Source organism: Pristiophorus japonicus, unplaced genomic scaffold, assembly GCF_044704955.1.
Source record: "Pristiophorus japonicus isolate sPriJap1 unplaced genomic scaffold, sPriJap1.hap1 HAP1_SCAFFOLD_107, whole genome shotgun sequence".
Lineage (NCBI taxonomy): Eukaryota > Metazoa > Chordata > Chondrichthyes > Pristiophoridae > Pristiophorus > Pristiophorus japonicus.
The window spans coordinates 1,618,083-1,641,477 of NW_027250723.1; positions in this window are offsets into that span (position 1 = coordinate 1,618,083).

The window sequence follows — 23,395 nt, forward strand, 5'->3', positions numbered from 1 at the left end:
GTGGAGAAAGATGTGTAGAATGATGCGTCGAATGATGTGTAGAATGATGCGTACAATGATGTGTAGAATGATGTGTAGAATGATGTGTAGAATGATCTGTAGAATGATGAGTAGAATGATGTGTAGAAAGATGTGTAGAATGATGTGTATAATGATGTGTAGAATGAGGTGTAGAATGATATGTAGAATGATGAGTAGAAAGTAGTGTAACATGATGCATATATTGATATGTAGAATGATGTATAGAATGATGTGTAGAATGAAGTTGTGTCGATTGATATGTACCATGATGTGTAGAATGATGTGTAGAATGATGTGTAGAATGATGTGTAGAATGATGCGTAGAAAGATGTGTGGAATGATGTGTGGAATGATGTGCAGATTGATGTACAGAATGATGCGCAGATTGATGTGTAGAATTATGTGTAGAATTATGTGTAGAATGATGTGTAGACAGATGTGTAGAATGATGCGTAGAATGATGTGTAGATTGATGTGTCGAATTATGTGTAGAATGATGTGTCGAATGTTGGATAGAATGATGTGTCGAAAGAAGTTGCGTAGATTGATGTGTAGCATGATGTGTAGAATGATGTGCAGAATGATGCTTAGAATGATGTGTAGAATGTGGTGTAGCATGATGTTGTGCAGAATGATGTGTAGAATGATGTGCAGAATGATGTGTAGAATGATGTGTAGAATGACGTGTAAAATGATGTGTAGAATGATGTGTAGAATAATGTGTTGAATGATGTGTAGAATGATGTGTCGAATGATGCGTAGAATGATGTGTAGAATGATGTGTAGATTGATATGCAGAATGATGTGTAGAATGTGTGCAGAATGATGTGTTGAAAGATATGTTGAATGATGCGGAGAATGATGTGTAGAATGATGTGTAAAATGATGTGTAGAATTTTGTGTAGAATGATGTGTAGAACGATGTGTAGAAAGATGTGTAGCATGATGCATATAATGATGTGTAGAATGATGTACAGAATGATGTGTAGAATGAAGTTCTGTAGATTGATGTGTAGAATGATGTGTAGAATGAAGTGTAGAATGATGTGTAGAATTATGTGTAGATTGATGTGTAGAATGACGTGTAGAATGACGTGCAGATTGATGTGTCGAATGATGTGTCGAATGATGTGTAGAATGATGTGTAGAAAGATGTGCAAAATGATGCGTAGAATGATGTGTAGAATGATGTGTAGAACGATGTGTAGAATGACGTGTAGAATGATGTGTAGAATGAGGTGTATAATAATGTGCAGAATGATGTGCATAAAGATGTGTACAATGATGCGTAGAATGATGTGTAGAATGATGTGTAGAATGATGTGTAGAATGATGTGTAGACAGATGTGTAGAATTATGTGCAGAATGATTTGTAGAATGGAGTGTAGAATGATGTATTGAAAGATGTGCAGAATGATGGTGAGTAGAATGTTGAGCCGAATGATGTGTAGAATGATGTGTGGAATAATGTGTAGAATGTCGTGTAGAATGATTTGTACAATGATGTGTAGAATGATGTGTAGATTGATGTTTTGTAGAATGATGTTCAGAATGACGTGTAGAATGATGTGCATAATTATTTGGAGAATGAAGTGTAATATGACGTGTAGAATGCTGTTGTGTAGATTGAAGGGGTAGAATGATGTCTAGATTGAAGTGTAGAATGATGTGTATAATGTTGTGCAGAATGTTGTTCAGAATGATTTGTAAAATGAGGTTTGGATGGATGTCTAGAATGATGTGTGCATTGACATGTAGAATGCTGTGTAGAATGATGTGCCGAATGATGTGTAGAATGATGAGGTGTAGAATGATGTGTAGAATAATGTCGTTTAGAACGATGTGCAGAATAATGTTTAGAATGATGTCTATAATGACGTGCAGAATGATGTATAGAATGATGCGTAGAATGATGTGTAGAATGATGTGTAGAATGATGTGTAGAATGATGTGTAGAATGATGTGTAGACAGATGTGTAGAATGATGTGTAGAATGATGTGCAGAATAATGGATAGAATGATGTGTAGAATGTGGTGTAGCATGATGTTGTGCAGAATGATGTGTAGAATGATGCGTAGAATGATGTGTAGAATGATGTGTAGAATGATGTGTAGAATGATGCGTAGAATGATGTGTAGAATGATGCGTAGAATGATGTTTTGAAAGATGTGTAGAATGATGTGTAGAATGATGTGTAGAATGATGTGTAGAATGATGTGTAGACAGATGTGTAGAATGATGTGCAGAATGATTTGTAGAATGGAGTGTAGAATGATGTATAGAATGATGTGCAGAATGATGGTGAGTAGAATGTTGAGCCGAATGATGTGTAGAATGATGTGTGGAATGATGTGTAGAATGTTTTGTAGAATGATGTTTAGATTGACATGTAAAATTATGTGTAGAATGATGTGTAGAATAATGTGTTGAATGATGTGTAGAATGATGTTTAATATGGTGTGTAAATCATGTGGTGTAGAATGATGTGTGGAATGATTTGTAGACTAACGTGTAGAATGATTCGTAGAATGATGTGTTGAAAGATGTGTAGAATGATGCGTAGAATGATACGTAGAATGATGAGTAGAATGATGTGTAGAATGATGTGTAGATTGATGTGTAGAAAGATGTGTAGAATAATGCGTAGAATGATGTGCAGAATGATGTGTAGAATGATGCGTAGAATGAAGTTGTGCAGATTGATGTATAGTATGATGTGTAGAATGATGTGGAGAAAGATGTGTAGAATGATGCGTAGAATGATGTGTAGAATGATGCGTAGAATGATGTTTTGAAAGATGTGTAGAATGATGTGGAGAATGATACATAGAATGATGCGTAGAATGATGTGTAGAATGATGAGTAGAATGATGTGTAGAATGAAGTTGTGTAGATTGATGTTTAGAATGATGTGTAGAATGATGTGTAGAATAATTCGAAGAATGATGTGTTGAAAGATGTGCAGAATGATACGTAGAATGATGCGTAGAATGATGCGTAGAATGATGTGTAGAATGATTGTCGAATGATATGTAGATTGATGTGTAGAATGATGTGCAGAATGATGTGTAGAATGATATGCAGAATGATGTGCAGATTGTTGAGTAGAATGATGTGTAAAATGATGTGTATACTGATGTGTAGAATGATGTGTAGAATGATGTGTAGAAAGATGTGTAGAATGATGTGTAGAATGATGTGTAGAATGATGTATAGAATGATGCGTAGAATGATGCGCAGAATGATGTGTAGAATGATGTGCAGAATGATGTGCAGAATAATGTGTTGAATGATGTGTAGAATGATGTGTAGAATGATGTGCAAATCATGTGGTGTAGAATGATTTGTAGAATGATGTGCATAATGATGCGTAGAATGATGCGAAGAATGATGTGTAGAATGATGAGTAGAATGATGTGTGGAATGATTTGTAGAATGATGTGCAGATTGATGTGTCGAATGATGTGTGGAATGATGTGCATATTGATGTGTCGAATGATGTGCAGAAGGATGTGTAGAATGAAGTGTAGAAAGATGTGTAGAATAATGCGTAGAACGATGTGTCGAATGACGTGTAGATTGATATGTAGAATGATGTGTAGAATGATGTGCAGATTGATGTGCAGAATGATATGTTGAAAGATGTGTCGAATGATATGTAAAATGACGTGTAGAATGATGTGTAGAATGCTGTGTAGAATGATGTGAAGAAAGATGTGTAGAATGATGTGTAGAATTATGCGTAGAATGAAGTTGTGCAGATTGATGTATAGAATGATGTGGAGAATGATGTGAAGAAAGATGTGTAGAATGATGCGTAGAATGATACGTAGAATGATGCGTAGAATGATGTGTAGAATGATGAGTAGAATGATGTGTAGAATGAAGTTGTGTAGATTGATGTTTAGAATGATGTGCAGAATGATGTGTAGAATGATATGCAGAATGATGTGCAGATTGTTGAGTAGAATGATGTGTAGAATGATGTGTATACTGATGTGTAGAATGATGTGTAGAATGATGTGTAGAAGGATGTGTAGAATGATGTGTAGAATGATGTGTAGAATGATGTATAGAATGATGCGTAGAATGATGCGTAGAATGATGTGTAGAATGATGTGTGGAATGATGTGCAGAATAATGTGTTGAATGATGTGTAGAATGATGTGTAGAATGATGTGCAAATCATGTGGTGTAGAATGATTTGTAGAATGATGTGCAGAATGATGCGTAGAATGATGCGAAGAATGATGTGTAGAATGATGAGTAGAAAGATGTGTAGCATGATGAATATAATGATGTTTAGAATGAAGTCTAGAATGAAGTGCAGAATGAAGTTGTGTAGATTGATGTGTAGAATGATTTGTAGAATGATGTGTAGAATGAAGTGTAGAATGAAGTTGTGTAGATTGATGTGCAGAATGATGCGTAGAATGACGTGTGGAATGATTTGTAGAATGATGTGCAGATTGATGTGTCGAATGATGTGTGGAATGATGTGCATATTGATGTGTCGAATGATGTGTAGAATGATGTGTGGAATGATGTGTAGAAAGATGTGTAGAATAATGCGTAGAATGATGTGTCGAATGATGTGTAGATTGATATGTAGAATGATGTGTAGAATGATGTGCAGATTGATGTGCAGAATGATATGTTGAAAGATGTGTCGAATGATATGTAAAATGACGTGTAGAATGATGTGTAGAATGCTGTGTAGAATGATGTGAAGAAAGATGTTTAGAATGATGTGTAGAATGATGGATAGAATGATGTGTCGAATAAAGTGCGTAGATTGATGTGTGGAATGATGTGTAGAATGATGTGCAGAATGAAGTGTAGAAAGATTTGTAGAATGATGTATAGAATGATGTGTAGAATGCTGTGTAGAATGATGTGTCGAATGATGTGCAGAATGATGTGCAGAATCATGTGTGGAATGATTTGTTGAATGTTGTGTCTAATTATGTGTAGAATGATGCGTAGAATGATGTGTAGAATGATGTGTAGAATGAGGTGTAGAATGATTTGTTGAATGATATGTAGAATTATGTGCAGAATGATTTTGTGTCGAATGATATGTAGAATGATATGGTAGAATGATGTGTAGAATGATCTGTCGAATGATGCGTAGAATGTTGATGAGCAGAATGTTGTGTAGAATGATGTGTAGAATGACGTGCAGAATGATGTGTAGAATGACGTGCAGAATGATGTGTAGAATGACGTGCAGAACGAAATGAAGAATTATGTGTAGAATGATGTGCAGAATGACGTGTAGAATGAAGTGTCGCATGATCTTACGAATGACGTTGTGTAGAATCATGTGTAGCATGATGTGTAGAATGATGTGTGGAATGATGTTGTGTAGAATGATGTGTCGAATGATGTGTAGAATGATATATAGAATGATAGGCAGAATGATGTTGAGCAGAATGATGTGTAGAATGATGTGTAGAATGATGTGTAGAATGATGTGTCGAATGACGTGTAGAATAATGTGTAGAATGAAGTGAAGAACGATGTGTAGAATGACGATGTGTAGAATGTTGTGCAGAATGAGGTATCGAATGATGTGCAGAATGTTGTGTAGAATGATGTGTATAATGATGTGTAGAATGATGTGCAGCATGATGTGTAGAAAGATGTGTAGAATGATGTGCAAATTATGATGTGTAGACTGATGTGTAGAATGATGTGTAGAATGATGAGTAGAATGAATGATGTGTAGAATGATGTGTAAAATGATGTGTAGAATGATGTGTAGAATGATGTATAGAATGATGTGAGAATGTATGATGTGCAGAATGAAGTGTAGAATGATGTGTAGAATGATATGCAGAATGAATGACGTGTAGAATGAATGATGTGTAGAATGATGTGTAGATAGATGTGTCGAATGATGTGTAGATTTAATGATGTCTATACAGATGTGTAGAATGATGTGTCGAATGATGAGTAGAATGAATGATGTGTAGACTGATATGTAAAATGAAGTGTAGAATGATGTGTAGAATGATGTGCAGAATGAATTATGTGTAGAAAGACGTGTAGACGGATGTGCAGAATGATGCGTCGAATGATGTGTAGAATGATGTGTAGAATGATGTGTCGAATAATGTGTAGAATGATGTGTAGATGAATGATGTGTCGAATGATGTGTAGAATGATGTGCAGAATGAATGAACTTTAGAATTATGTGTAGAATGATGTGTTGAATGATGTGTGGAATGAATGATCTGCAGAATGATGTGTAGATTGATGTGTAGAATGATGTGTAGAATGATGTGGAGATTGATGTGTAGAATGACGTGTAGACTGAATGATGTGTGGAATGATGTGTAGATTGTTGTGTAGAATGATTTGTAGAATGATGATGTCTAGAATGATGTGCAGAATGATATATGGACTGATGTGTGTCATGATGTCTAGAATGATGTGGAGAATGATGTGTACATTGATGTGTCGAATGACTGATGTTCATAATTACGTGTAGAATGATGTGTGGAATGATGTGAAGAATGATGTGCATAATGAATGATGTGTAGAATGATGACCTGTGGAATGATGCGAAGAATGATGTGGAGCATGATGTGTAGAATGATGTGTAGAATGATGATGTTTAGAATGAATGATGTGTAGAATGATGTATTGAATGTGCCGAATGATGTGAAGAATGATGTGTATAAAGATGTATAGAATGATGTTTAGAATGTTGTGTCGAATGATGTGTAGAATGAATGATGTGTAGAATGACGTGTAGAATGAAGTGTAAAATGATGATGTTTAGAAAAATGTGTTGAAAGATGTGTTGAATGATGTGTAGAATAAATGATGTGCAGAATGATGTGTAGAATGATGTGTAGAATGATGTGTAGAATGATGTGCGCATTGATGAGTAGAATGAATGATGTGCAGAATGATGTGCAGAATGATGTGTAGAATGATTTGTCGAATGAATGATTTGTAGAATGATGCGTAGAATGAAGTGTAGATTGATGTGTAGAATGATGTGTAAAATGATTGATGTTTAGAATGTTGTGTAGAATGATGTTTAGAATGACGTGTAGAATGATGTGTAGAATGATGAGTAGAATGAATGATGTGTAGAATGATGTGGAGAATGATGTGTAGAAGGATGTCTAGAATGAAGTGTAGAATCATGTGGAATATGATGTGTAGAATGAATGATGTGCAGAATGATGTGTTGATTGATGTGCAGAATGATGGGTAGAATGATGTTTCGAATGCATGATGTGCAGAATGACGTGTAGAATGATGTGTCGAAATATGTGTAGAATAAATGATGTGTAGAATGATGTGTAAAATGATGTGTAAAATGATTTGCAGAATGAAGTGTAGAATGATGTGGAGAATGATGTGTAGAAGGATGTGCAGAATGAAGGGTAGAATGATGTGCAGAATGATGTGAAGAATGATGTGTGGAATCAATGATGTGTAGAATGCTGTGTAGATTGATGTACAGAATGATGTTCAGAATGATGTGTTGATGTTTGTGTAGAATGGTGTGTAGAATGAAGTGTGGAATGATGTGTGAAATGAAGTGCAGAGTGATGTGTAGAATGATGTGCAGAATGAATAATGTGCAAAATGACGTGTAGAATGATGTGTGGAGTGATGAGTCGAAAGATGTGTAGAATGAATGATGTTTAGAATGGTGTGTAGAATTATGTGTATATTGATGTGCAGATTGAATGATGTGTGCAATGAATTGCAGAATGATGTATAGAATGACGTGTAGAATGAATGATTTGTAGAATGACGTGTAGAAGGACGGGTAGAATGATGTGTATAATGATGTGTAGAATGATGTGCAGAATTAATGATGTGTAGAATGAGGTGCAGAATGATGTGTAGAATGATGTGTAGAATGATTGATGTTTAGAATGTTGTGTAGAATGAATGAAATGTAGAATGATGGGTAGAATGAATGATGTTTAGAATGATGTGTAGAATGATGTGCAGAATGAATGATGTGCAGAATGATGATATGTGGAATGATGCGAAGAATGATGTGTAGAATGATGTTGTAGAATGATGTGGAGCATGATGTGTACAATGATGTGTAGAATGATGATGTTTAGAATGTATGATGTGGAGAATGATGTATTGAATGTGCCGAATGATGTGTAGAATGATGTGTATAGAGATGTATAGAATCATGTTTAGAATGATGTGAAGAATGATGTGTAGAATGAATGATGTGCAGAATGACGTGTAGAATGAGGTGTAAAATGATGATGTTTAGAATAATGTGTTGAAAGATGTGTAGAATTAATGAAGTGTAGAATGATGTGTAGAATGATGTGTAGAATGATGGTTGGAATGATGTGTAGAATGAATGATGTGTAGAATGATGTGCAGTATGATGTGTAGAATGATGTGTAGATTGATGTGTATAATGAACGATGTGTGGAATGAAGAGTAGAATGATATGTAGAATGATGTGTAGAATGAACGATTTGTAGAATTATGCATAGAATTATGTGTAGAATGATGTTTAGAATTATGTGTAAAATGAATGATGTGTAGAATGATGTGTAGAATGATGTGTAAAATGAATGATGTGTAGAATGATGTGCAGAATGATGTGCAGAATGAATGATGTGCAGAATGACGTGTAGATTGATGTGTGTAATGATGTGGAGAATGATGTGTAGAATCGTGTGTGGAATGATGTGCAGAGTGATGTGCAGAATGATGTGTGGAATGAATGATGTGCAGAATGACGTGTAGAATGATTTGTATAAGGATGTGTGGAATGAATTATGTGTAGAATGACGTGTAGAATGATGTGTACAATGATGTGTAGAATGAATGATGTGTAGAATGATGTGCAGAATGATGTGTAGAATGAATAATGTGTAGAATGACATGTAGAATGACGTGCAGAATGATGTGCAGAATGAATGATGTGCAGAATGACGTGTAGATTGATGTGTAAAATGATGTGGAGAATCATGTGTAGAATGATATGTGGAATGATGTGCAGAGTGATGTGCAGAATGATGTGTAGATTGAATGATGTGCAGAATGACGTGTAGAATGATGTGTAGAATGAAGTGTCGAAAGATTTGTAGAATTAATGATGTGCAGAACGATGTGTAGAATGATGTGTAGAATTAATTATGTGTAGAATGATGTGCAGAATGGTGTGTAGAATGATGTGTATATTGATATGTAGAATGGAATGAATTGCAGATTGATGTATAGAATGACGTGTCGAAAGAATGATTTGTAGAATGATGTGTAGAATGATGTGTAGAATAATGTGTAGAATGAATGATGTGTAGAATGATGTGTAGAATTCTGTGTAGAAATCTGTGTAGAATGATTGATGTTTGGAATGTTGTGTAGAATGAAGTTTGGAATGATGTGTAGATTGATGTGTGGAATGAATGATGTGTAGAATGATGCATAGAATGAAGTGTAGATTGATGTTCAGAATGATGTGTAGAAAGAATGATGTGTAGAATGATGTGTAGAATGATGTGTAGAATGAATATGTGTAGAATGATGCATAGAATGAAGTGTAGAGTGATGTTCAGAATGATGTGTAGAAAGAATGATGTGTAGAATGATGTGTAGAATCACGTGAAGATTGATGTGTAGAATGAATGATGTGTAGAATGAAGTGTATAATGATGTGCATAATGATGATTAGAATTTCGTGTGGAATGATGTGTAGAATGAATGCTGTGTGGAATGATGATGTGAAGAATGATGTGTAGAATGATGCATATAATGATATGTAGAATGATTGGTGTGTAGAATGATGTGTAGAATGATGTGTAGAATGATGTGAAGAATGATGTGCAGAATGATGTGTGGAACAATAGTGGAATCTATGAAGTGTAGAATTATGTGCAGAATGATGTGTCGAATGATGTGCAGATTGATGTGCAGAATGAATGATGTGTAGAATGAAGTGTATAATGATGTGTATAATGATGATTAGAATTTCGTGTGGAATGATGTGTAGAATGAATGCTGTGTGGAATGATGATGTGAAGAATGATGTGTAGAATGATGCATATAATGATATGTAGAATGATTGGTGTGTAGAATGATGTGTAGAATGATGTGTAGAATGATGTGAAGAATGATGTGCAGAATGAATGATGTGTAGAATGATGATATGTGGAATGATGTGAAGAATGATGTGGAGAATGATGTGTGGAACAATAGTGGAATCTATGAAGTGTAGAATTATGTGTAGAATGATGTGTCGAATGATGTGCAGATTGATGTGCAGAATGAATGATGTGTAGAATGAAGTGTAGAATGATGTGTATAATGATGATTAGAATTTCGTGTGGAATGATGTGTCGAATGAATGATGTGTGGAATAATGATGTGAAGAATGATGTGTAGAATGATGCATATAATGATATGTAGAATGATTGTTGTGTAGAATGATGTGTAGAATGATGTGCAGAATGATGTGTAGAATGAATGATGTGTAGAATGATGTGTAGAATGATATGTAGAATGATGTGTATATTGATGTGTTGAATGAATGTTGTGTGGAATGAATTGCAGAATGATGTGTAGAATGAATGACGTGTAGAATGAATGATTTGTAGAATAATATGTACAATGACGGATAGAATGATGTGTATAATGATGTGTAGAATTAATAATATGTAGAATGATGTGCAGAATGATGTGTAGAATGAAGTGTAGAATGAATGATGTGTAGAATGATGTGTAGAATGCAGTGTAAAAATCTGTGTAGAATGATTGATGTTTAGAATGTTGTGTAGAATGACGTGTAGAATGATGAGTATAATGAAATGATGTGTAGAATGATGTGGAGAATGATGTGTAGAAGGATGTGTAGATGATGTGTGGAACAATGTGTAGAATGATGTGTAGAATGATGTGTAGAATGAAGTGTAGAATCATGTGGAATATGATGTGTAGATTGAATGATGTGCAGAATGACGTGTAGATTGATGTGTAGAATGATGTGGAGAATGATATGTAGAATGATTTGTGGAATGATGTGCAGAGTGATGTGTAGAATGATGTGTAGAATGAATGATGTGCAGTTAGACGTGTAGAATGATGTGTCGAAATATGTGTAGAATGAATGATGTGTAGAATGATGTGTAGAATGATGTGTAGAATGATTTGCAGAATGATGTGTAGAATGATGTGTAGAATCACGTGCAGATTGATGTGTAGAATGATGTGTAGAATGAATGATGTGTAGAAAGATGACGTGGAGAATGCTGTTTAGAATGATGTGTAGAATTATGTGCAGAATGATGTGTCGAATGATGTGTAGATTGATGTGTAGAATGAATGATGTGCAGTTAGACGTGTAGAATGATGTGTCGAAATATGTGTAGAATGAATGATGTGTAGAATGATGTGAAGAATGATGTGTAGAATGATGTATATAATAATATGTAGAAAGATTGGTGTGTAGAATGACGTGTAGAATGAAGTGTAGAATGATGATGTTTAGAATGATGTGTTGAAAGATGTGTAGAATGAATGAAGTGTAGAATGATGTGTAGAATGATGTGTAGAATGATGTGTAGAATGAATGATGTGTAGAATGATGTGTAGAATTCTGTGTAGAAATCTGTGTAGAATGATTGATGTTTGGAATGTTGTGTAGAATGAAGTTTGGAATGATGTGTAGAATGACGTGTAGAATGATGTGTTGAATTATATGTAGAATGATGTTTCGAATGATGTGTAGATTGATGTGTGGAATGAATGATGTGTAGAATGATGCATAGAATGAAGTGTAGAGTGATGTTCAGAATGATGTGTAGAAAGAATGATGTGTAGAATGATGTGTAGAATGAATGATGTGTCGAATGATGTGTCGAATCACGTGAAGATTGATGTGTAGAATGAATGATGTGTAGAATGAAGTGTATAATGATGTGAAGAATGATATGCAGCGTGAATGATGTGTAGAATGATGGTCTGTGGAATGACGCGAAGAATGATGTGCAGAATGATGTTGTAGAATGAAGTGGAGAATGATATGTGTAATGATGTGTCTAATGATGATGTTTAGAATGAATGAAGTGCAGAATGATGTATTGAATGTGCCGAATGTTGTGTAGAATGATGTGTATAAAGATGTATAGAATGATGTGCAGAATGATGTGTAGAATGATGTGTAGAATGCATGATGTGTAGAATGACGTGAAAAATGATGTGTACAATGATGATGTGTAGAATGATGTGTCGAAAGATATGTAGAATGAATGAAGTGTAGAATGACGTGCAGAATGATGTGTAGAATGATGTGTAGAATGCGGTGCAGAATGAATGATGTGTAGAATGATGTGCACAATGATGTGCGGATTGATGTGTAGAATGAATGATGTGCAGTTTGAAGTGCAGAATGATGTGTAGAATGAATGATTTCTGGAATGATGCGTAGAATGATGTGTAGAATGATGTGCAGAATGATGTGTAGAATGAAGAATGTTTAGAATGATGTGTAGAATGAATGATGTGTCGAATGAATTGCAGAATGATGTATAGAATGACGTGAAGAATGAATGATTTGAAGAATGATGTGAAGAATGACGGTGAGAATGATGTCTATAATGATGTTTAGAATGATGAGTAGAATGATATGTGGAAAGAATTGTAGAATTATGTGGAATATGATTTGTCGAATGAATGATGTGCAGAAGGACGTGTAGATTGATGTGTAGAATGATGTGGAGAATGATGTGTAGAATGATGTGTGGAATGATGTGCAGAGTGATGTGTAGAATGATGTGTAGAATGATGTGTAGAATGATGTGTAGAATGATCTGTAGAATAATGAGTAGAATGATGTGTGGAAAGATGTGTAGAATGATGTGTAGAATGATGTGTAGAATGAGGCGTAGAATGATATGTAGAATGATGAGTAGAAAGTAGTGTAGTAGGATGCATATATTGATGTGTAGAATGATGTATAGAATGATGTGTAGAATGATGAGTAGAATGATATGTAGAAAGAATAGTAGAATCATGTGGAATATGATTTGTCGAATGAATGATGTGCAGAAGGACGTGTAGATTGATGTGTAGAATGATGTGGAGAATGATGTGTAGAATGATGTGTGGAATGATGTGCAAAATATTTTGCAGAATGATGTGTAGAATGATGTGTAGAATGACGTGCAGATTGATGTGTAGAATGATGTGTAGAATGAATCATGTGCAGAATGATGACGTGGAGAATGATGTTTAGAATGATGTGCAGAATGATATGGAGAATGATGTGTGGAACAATAGTGGAATCTATGAAGTGTAGAATGATGTGTAGGATGATGTGTCGAATGATGTGTGGATTGATGTGTAGAATGAATGATGTGTAGAATGAAGTGTAGAATGATGTGTAGAATGATGATTAGAATTTTGTGCAGAAGGATGTGTACAATGAATGATGTGTGGAATGATGATGTGTAGAATGATGTATATAATGATATGCAGAATGATTGGTAGAATGAATGATGTGCAGAATGATGTGCAGAATGATGTGTAGAATGATGTGAAAAATGATGTTCAGAATGAATGATGTGCACAGTGATGATCTGTGGAATAATTCGAAGAATGATGTGCAGAATGATATTGTAGAATGATGTGGAGAATGATGTGTAGAATGACGTGTCGAATGATGATGTTTAGAATGAATGATGTGTAGAATGATTTATTGAATGTGCCGAATGATGTGTAGAATGATATGTATAAAGATGTATAGAATGATGTGTAGAATGATGTGTAGAATGATGTGCGGAATGAATGATGTGTAGAATGACGTGTAGAATTAAGTGTCGAATGATGATGTTTATAATGATGTGTCGAAAGATGTGTAGAATGAATGAAGTGCAGAATGATGTGTAGAATGATGTGTAGAATGATGTGTAGAATGAAAGATGTGTAGAATGATGTTTAGAATGATGTGTAGAATGATATGTGGAATGATGTGTATATTGATGTGTACTATGATGTGTAGAATCATGTGTATAATGATATTTAGAATGATGTGTAGAATGATGTGTAGAATGATATGTGGAATGATGTGTATATTGATGTGTACTATGATGTGTAGAATCATGTTTATAATGATATTTAGAATGATGTGTAGAATGATGTGTAGAATGATATGTGAAATGGTGTGCAGAGCGATGTGTAGAATGATGTGTAGAATGAATGATCTGCAAAATGACGTGTAGAATGAAGTGTAGAATGATGTGTAGAATGATTTGTAGACTGATGTGTAGAATGAAATATGTGTAGAATGATGTTTAGAATGATGTGTAGAATGATGTGCAGAATGATGTGTAGAATGATATGTGGAATGATGTGTATATTGTTGTGTACTATGATTTGTAGAATCATGTGTAGAATGATATTTAGGATGATGTGTAGAATGATGTGTAGAATGATATGTGAAATTGTGTGCAGAGAGATGTGTAGAATGATGTGTAGAATGAATGATGTACAAAATGACGTGTAGAATGATGTGTAGAATGATGTGTAGAATGATTTGTAGAAAGAATGATGTGTAGAATGATGTGTACAATTATGTGTGGAATGATCTGCGGCTTGATGTGTAGAATGAAGTGCAGAATGATGTGTAGAATGATGTGTAGAATGAAAGATTTGTAGAATGATGCGTAGAATGATGTGTAGAATGATGTTCAGAATGATGTGTAGAATGAATGATGTGTAGAATGATGTGTAGCATGATGTGTATATTGATGTGTGGAATGAATGATGTTTGGAATGAATTGCAGAATGATGCATAGAACGACGTGTAGAATGAATGATTTGTAGAATAATGTGTAGAATGACGGGTAGAAAGATGTGTAGAATGATGTGGAGAATGATGTGTGGAATGATGTGTGGAATGTTGTGCAGAGTGATGTGTAGAATGATGTGTAGAATGAATGATGTGCAGAATCACGTGTAGAATGATGTGTCGAAAGATGTGTAGAATAATGTGTAGAATGATGTGTAGAATGATTTGCAGAATGATGTATAGAATGATGTGTAGAATGACCTGTAGATTTATGTGTAGAATGATGTTTAGAATGATGTGTTAAATTATGTGTAGAATGATGTGTCGAATTACGTGTAGATTGACGTGTGGAATGAATGATGTGTAGAATCAAGTGTAGAATGATGTTTAGAATGATGTGAAGAATGATGTGGAGAATGATGTGTCGAATGATGTGTAGATTGATGTGTGGAATGAATGATGTGTAGAATCAAGTGTAGAATGATGTGTAGAATGATGATTAGAATGTTGTGTAGAATGATGTGTCGAATGAATGATGTGTGGAATGAGGTTGTGTAGAATGATGTGTAGAAAGATGTATATAATGATATGTAGAATGATGGGTAGAATGAATGATGTGTAGAATGATGTGTAGAATGATAGGTAGAATGATGGAAAGAATGATGTGCAGAATGAATGATGTGCAGAATGAAAATCTGTGGAATGATGGGAAGAATGATGTGTAGAATGATGTAGTAGAATGATGTGTATAATGATGTACTGAATGTGCCGAATGATGTGTAGAATGATGTGAATAAAGATGTATAGAATGATCTTTAGAATGATGTGTAGAATGACGTGTAGAATGAAGTGTAGAATGATGATGTGTAGAATGATGTGTTGAAAGATGTGGAGAATGAATGAAGTGTAGAATGAAGTGTAGAATGATGTGTAGAATGAATGATGTGTAGAATGATGATCTGTGGAATGATGGGAAGAATGATGTGTAGAATGATGTTGTGGAATGATGTGTAGAATGATGTATTGAATGTGCCGAATGATGTGTAGAATGATGTGTGTAGAATGATGTGTTGAAAGATGTGTAGAATGATGTGTAGAATGAATGAAGTATAGAATGATGTGTAGAATGATGTGTAGAATGATGTGTAGAATGATGTGTAGAATGAATGATGTGTATAATGATGTGTAGAATGATGTGTAGAATGATGTGCAGATTGATGTGTAGAATGAATGATGTGCAATATGAAGTGCAGAATGATGTGTAGAATGATATGTAGAATGAATGATTTGTAGAATGATGCGCAGAATGAACTGTAGAGTGATGTACAGAATGATGTCTAGAAAGAATGATGTGTAGAATGATTTGTAGAATGATGTGTAGAATGAATGATATGTCGAATGATGCGTAGAATGATGTGTATATTGATGTGTAGAATAAATGATGTGTGGAATGAATTGCAGAATGATGTATAGAATGACGTGTAGAATGAATCATTTGTAAAATAATGTGTCGAATGACGGATAGAATGATGTGTATAATGATGTGTAGAATTAATGGTGTGTAGAATGATGTGCAGAATTATGTGTAGAATGATGTGTAGAATGATGTGTAGAATGATGTGCAGATTGAATGATGTGTAGAATGATGGTAAGAATGATGTGCAGAATAAATGATGTGTAGAATGATGATCTGTGGAATGATTCGAAGAATGATGTGTAGAATGATGTTGTAGAATGATTTGTAGAATGATGTATTGAATGTGCCGAATGATGTGTAGAATGAATGATGTGTAGAATGACATTTAGAATGAAGTGTAGAATGATGATGTGCAGAATGATGTTTTGAAAGATGTGTAGAATGAATGAAGTGTAGAATGATCTGTAGAATAATGTGTAGAAATGATGTGTAGAATGATGTGCAGAATGATGTGTAGAATGATGTTGTAGAATGATGTGTAGAATGATGTATTGAATGTGTAGAATGATGTGTAGAATGATGTGTAGAAATGATGTGTAGAATGATGTGCAGAATGATGTGTAGAATGAATGGTGGGTAGAATGATGTGTAGAATGATGTGTAGACTGATGTGCGGATTGATGTGTAGATTGAATGACGTGCAGAATGAAGTGCAGAATGATGTGTAGAATTTTGTGTAGAATGAGTGATTTGTAGAAAGATGAGTAGAATGATGTGTAGAATGATGTTCAGAATGATGTGCAGAATGAATGATGTGTAGAATGATGTGTATATTGATGTGTCGAATGAATGATGTGTGGAATGAATTGCAGAATGATGTATAGAACGATGTGCAGAATTAATGATTTGTAGAATAACGTGTAAAATGACGGGTAGAATGATGTGTATAATGATGTGGAGAATTATGTGTAGACTAATGTGTGGATTGATGTGCAGAGTGATGTGTAGAATGTTGTGTAGAATGAATGATGTGCAGAATGACGTGTAGAATGAGGTGCAGAAAGATGTGTAGAATGACGTGTAGATTGATGTGTAGAATGATGAGTAGGATCAATGATGTGTAGAATGATGACGTGGAGAATGAAGTTTAGAATGATGTGTAGAATGATGTGGAATATGATGTGTGGAATAATAGTGGAATCTATGAATTGTAGATTGATGTGTAGAATGATGTGTAGAATGATGTGTAGATTGATGTGTGGAATGAATTATGTGTAGAATGATGTGTAGAATGATGATTAGAATGTTGTGTAGAATGATGTGTCGAATGAATGATGTGAGGAATGATGATGTGTAGAATGATGTGAAGAATGATGTACATAATGATATGTAGAATGATGGGTGGAATGAATGATGTTTCGAATGATGTGTAGAATGATGTGTAGAAAGATGGGAAGAATGATGTGCAGAATGAATGATGTGTACAATGATGATCTGTGGAATGATGCGAAGAATGATGTGTAGAATGATGTGTAGAATCTTGAATTGAATGTGCCGAATGATGTGTAGAATGATGTGTATAAAGATGTAAAGAATGATGTTTAGAATGATGTGTAGAATGATGTGTAGAATGAATGATGTGTAGAATGACGTGTAGAATGAAGTGTAGAATGATGATGTGTAGAATGATGTGTTGAAAGATGTGTAGAATGAATGAAGTGCAGAATGATGTGTAGAATCATGTGTAGAATGATGTGTAGAATGACGTGCAGAATGAATGATGTGTAGAATGAAGTGTAGAATGATGTGTAGAATGATGTGCGGATTGATGTGTGGAATGAATGATGTGCAGAATGAAGTGCAGAATAATGTATAGAATGATGTGTATAAAGAATGATGTGTGGAATGATGTGTAGAATGAATGATGTGTCGAATGATGTGTAGAATGATGTGTATATTGATGTGTAGAATGAATGATGTGTGGAATGAATTGCAGAATGATGTATAGAATAATGTGTAGAATTAATGATTTGTAGAATAATGTGTAGAATGACGGGTAGAATGATGTTTATAATGATTTGTGGAATTAATGGTGTGCAGAATGATGTGCTGAATGAGTATGGAATGAATGATGTGTAGAATGATGTGTAGAATTCTGTGTAGAAAGCTGTGCAGAATGATTGAAGTTTAGAATGTTGTGTAGAATGAAGTTTAGAATGATGTGTAGAATGAAGTGTGGAATGGTGAGTAGAATGAATGATGTGTAGAATGATGTGGTGAATGATTTGTAGAATGATTTGTGAAATGATGTGCTGAATGATGTGCAGAATAATGTGTAGAATGAATGATGTGCAGTTAGACGTGTAGAATGATGTGTCGAAAGATGTGTAGAATGAATGATGTGTAGAATGATGTTCAGAATGATGTGCAGAATGATGTGCAGAATGAATGATGTGTAGATGATGTGTATATTGATGTGTCGAATGAATGATGTGTGGAATGAATTGCAGAATGATGTATAGAACGACGTGTAGAATGAATGATATATAGATTAAAGTGTAAAATGACGGGTAGAATGATGTGTATAATGATGTGGAGAATTATGTGTAGAATAATGCATGGAATGATGTGCAGTTAGACGTGTAGAATGATGTGTCGAAAGATGTGTAGAACGAATGATGTGTAGAATGATGTGTAGAATGATGTGTAGAATTATTTGCAGAATGATGTGTAGAATGATGTGTAGAATGACGTGTAGATTGATGTGTAGTATGATGTGGAGAATGATTTGCAGAATGATGTCTAGAATGATGTGTAGAATCACGTGCAGATTGATGTGTAGAATGATGACGTGGAGAATGATGTTTCGATAGATGTGTAGAATGATGTGGTGAATGATGTGTGGAACAATAGTGTAATCTAAGAACTGTACAATTATGTGTAGAATGATGTGTCGAATGATGTGTAGATTGATGTGTAGAATGAATGATGTGTCGAATGAAGTGTGGAATGATGTGTAGAATGATGATTACAATTTTGTGTAGAATGATGTGCAGAATGAATGATGTGTGGAATGATGATGTGAAGAATGATGTGTAGAATGATGCATATAATGATATGTAGAATGATTGGTGTGGAGAATGATGTGTAGAATGATGTGTAGAATGATGTGAAAAATGATGTGCAGAATGAATGATGTGTAGAATGATGACCTGTGGAATGATGTGAAGAATGATGTGCAGAAAATGTTGTAGAATGATGTGGAGAATGATGTGTAAAATGATGTGTATAATGATGATGTTTAGAATGAATGATGTGTAGAATGATGTATTGAATGTGCCAAATGATGTGTAGAATGATGTGTATAAAGATGTATAGAATGATTTGTAGAATGATGAGTAGAATAATGTGTAGAATGAATGATGTGTATAATGACGTGGAAAATGAAGTGTAGAATGATGATGTGTAGAATGATGTGTAGTATGATGTGTAGAATGAATGATTTCTAGAATGATGCGTAGAATGATGTGTAGAATGATGTGCAGAATGATGTGTAGAATGAATGATGTGTAGAATGTTGTGTAGAATGATGTGTATATTGATATGTCGAATGAATGATGTGTGGAATGAATTGCAGAATGATGTATAGAATGACGTGTAGAATGAATGATTTGTAAAATAACGTGTAGAATGACGGATAGAATGATGTGAATATTGATGTGTAGAATGAATGATGTGTGGAATGATGTGTAGAATGCTGTGTAGAAATCTGTGTAGAATGATTGATGTTTCGTATGTTGTGTAGAATGAAATTTAGAATGATGTGTAGAATGACGTGTAGAATGATAAGTAGAATGAATGATGTGTAGAATGATGTGCAGATGATGTGTGGAACAATGTGTAGAATGATGTGTAGAATGATGTGTAGAATGAAGTGTAGAATCATGTGGAATATGATGTGTAGAATGAATGATGACCAGAATGACGTGTAGATTGATGTGCAGAATGATGTGGGGAATGATGTGTGGAATGATTTGTGGAATGATGTGCAGAGTGATGTGTAGAATGATGTGTAGAATGAATGATGTGCAGTTAGACGTGTAGAATGATGTGTCGAAATATGTGTAGAATCAATGATGTGTAGAATGATGTGTAGAATGAGTTGCAGAATGATGTGTAGAATGATGTGTAGAATCACGTGCAGATTGATGTGCAGAATGATGTGTAGAATGAATAATGTGTAGAATGATGATGTGCAGAATGATGTGTATAATGATGTGGTGAATGATGTGTAGAATGATGTGCAGAATGATAATCTTTAGAATGATGTGTCGAATGTTGTTTAGAATCATGATGTGCAGAATGATGTGACGAATGATGTGTAGAATGAATGATGTGTAGAATGATGTGTAGAATGATGTGTAGAATGATGTGCAGATTGATGTGTAGAATGAATGATTTGTAGAATGATGCGTAGAATGAAGTGTAGAGTGATGTACAGAATGATGTCTAGCAAGAATGATGTGTAGAATGATTTGTAGAATGATGTGTAGAATGAATGATGTGTCGAATGATGCGTAGAATGATGTGTATATTGATGTGTAGAATAAATGATGTGTGGAATGTATTGCAGAATGATGTATAGCATGACGTGTAGAATGAATGATTTGTAAAATAATGTGTCGAATGACGGATAGAATGATGTGTATAATGATGTGTAGAATTAATGGTGTGTAGAATGATGTGCAGAATGATGTGTAGAATGATGTGAAGAATGATGTGTGGAATGATGTGTAGATTGAATGATGTGTAGAATGATGGGAAGAATGAAGTGCAGAATAAATGATGTGTAGAATGATGATCTGTGGAATGATTCGAAGAATGATGTGTAGAATGATGTTGTAGAATGATTTGTAGAATGATGTATTGAATGTGCCGAATGATGTGTAGAATGAATGATGTGTAGAATGACGTGTAGAATGAAGTGTAGAATGATGATGTGTAGAATGATGTGTTGAAAGATGTGTAGAATGAATGAAGTGTAGAATGATGTGTAGAATGATGTGTAGAATGATGTGCAGAATGATGTATAGAATGACGTGCAGAATGAATGATTTGTAGAATAACGTGTAAAATGACGGGTAGAATGATGTGTATAATGATGTGGAGAATTATGTGTAGAATAATGTGTGGAATGATGTGCAGAGTGATGTGTAGAATGATGTGTAGAATGAATGATGTGCAGAATGACGTGTAGAATGATGTGTCGAAAGATGTGTAGAATGACGTGTAGATTGATGTGTAGAATGATGTGTAGGATCGATGACGTGGAGAATGATGTTTAGAATGATGTGTAGAATGATGTGGAATATGATGTGTGGAATAATAGTGGAATCTATGAATTGTAGAATGATGTATAGATTGATGTGTAGAATGATGTGTCGAATGATGTGTAGATTGACGTGTGGAATGAATTATGTGTAGAATAATGTGTAGAATGATGATTAGAATGTTGTGTAGAATGATGTGCGAATGAATTATGTGTGGAATGAAGATGTGTAGAATGATGTGAAGAATGATGTACATAATGATATGTAGAATGATGGGTAGAATGAATGATGTTTAGAATGATGTGTAGAATGATGTGTAGAAAGATGGGAAGAATGATGTGCAGAATGAATGATGTGTACAATGATGATCTGTGGAATGATGCGAAGAATGATGTGTAGAATGATGTTGTAGAATGATGTGTAGAATGATGTATTGAATGTGCCTAATGATGTGTAGAATGATGTGTACAAAGATGTATAGAATGATGATTAGAATGATGTGTAGAATGATGTGTAGAATGTATGATGTGTCGAATGACGTGTAGAATGAAGTGTAGAATGATGATGTGTAGAATGATGTGTTGAAAGATGTGTAGAATGAATGAAGTGCAGAATGATGTGTAGAATGATGTGCAGAATGAATGATGTGTAGAATGAAGTGTAGAATGATGTGTAGAATGATATGCGGTTTGATCTGTGGAATGAATGATGTGCAGAATGAAGTGCAGAATAATGTGTAGAATGATGTGTATAAAGAATGATGTGTGGAATGATGTGCGGAATGATGTGCAGAATGAATGATGTGTCGAATGATGTGTAGAATGATGTGTATATTCATGTGTAGAATGAATGATGTGTGGAATGAATTGCAGAATGATGTATAGAATGATGTGTAGAATTAATGATTTGTACAATAATGTGTAGAATGACGGGTAGAATGATGTTTCTAATGATGTGTGGAATTAATGGTGTGTAGAATGATGTGCAGAATGATGTGTAGAATGATGTGAAGAATAATGTGTGGAATGATGTGTAGATTGAATGATGTGTTGAATGATGGGAAGAATGATGTGCAGAATAAATGATGTGTAGAATGATGATCTGTGGAATGATTCGAAGAATGATGTGCAGAATGTTGTGTAGAATGATGTATAGAATGAATGATGTGTAGAATGATGTGTGTAGAATTCTGTGTAGAATTCTGTGTAGAAATCTGTGTAGAATGATTGATGTTTAGAATGTTGTGTAGAATGAAGTTTAGAATGATGTGTAGGATGAAGTGTAGAATGATGAGTAGAATGAATGATGTGTAGAATGATGTGGTGAATGATGTGTAGAATGATGTGCAGAATGAAGTGTAGAATCATGTGGAATATGATGTGTAGAATCAATGATGTGCAGAATGACGTGCAGATTGATGTGCAGAATGATGCGGAGAATGATGTGTAGAATGATTTGTGGAATGATGTGCAGAATGAAGTGCAGAATGATGTGTAGAATGAATGATTTGCAGTTAGACGTGAATAATGATGTGTCGAAAGATGTGTAGAATGAATGATGTGTAGAATGACGTGTAGATTGATGTGTAGTATGATGATGAGAATGATTTGCAGAATGATGTGTAGAATGATGTGTAGAATCACGTGCAGATTGATGTGTAGAATTATGACGTGGAGAATGATGTTTCGAATGTTGTGTAGAATGAATTGCAGAATGATGTGTAGAATGATGTGTAGAATGAAAGATTTGTAGAATGATGCGTAGAATGATGTGTAGAATGATGTTCGGAATGATGTGTGGAATGAATGATGTGTGGAATGAATTGCAGA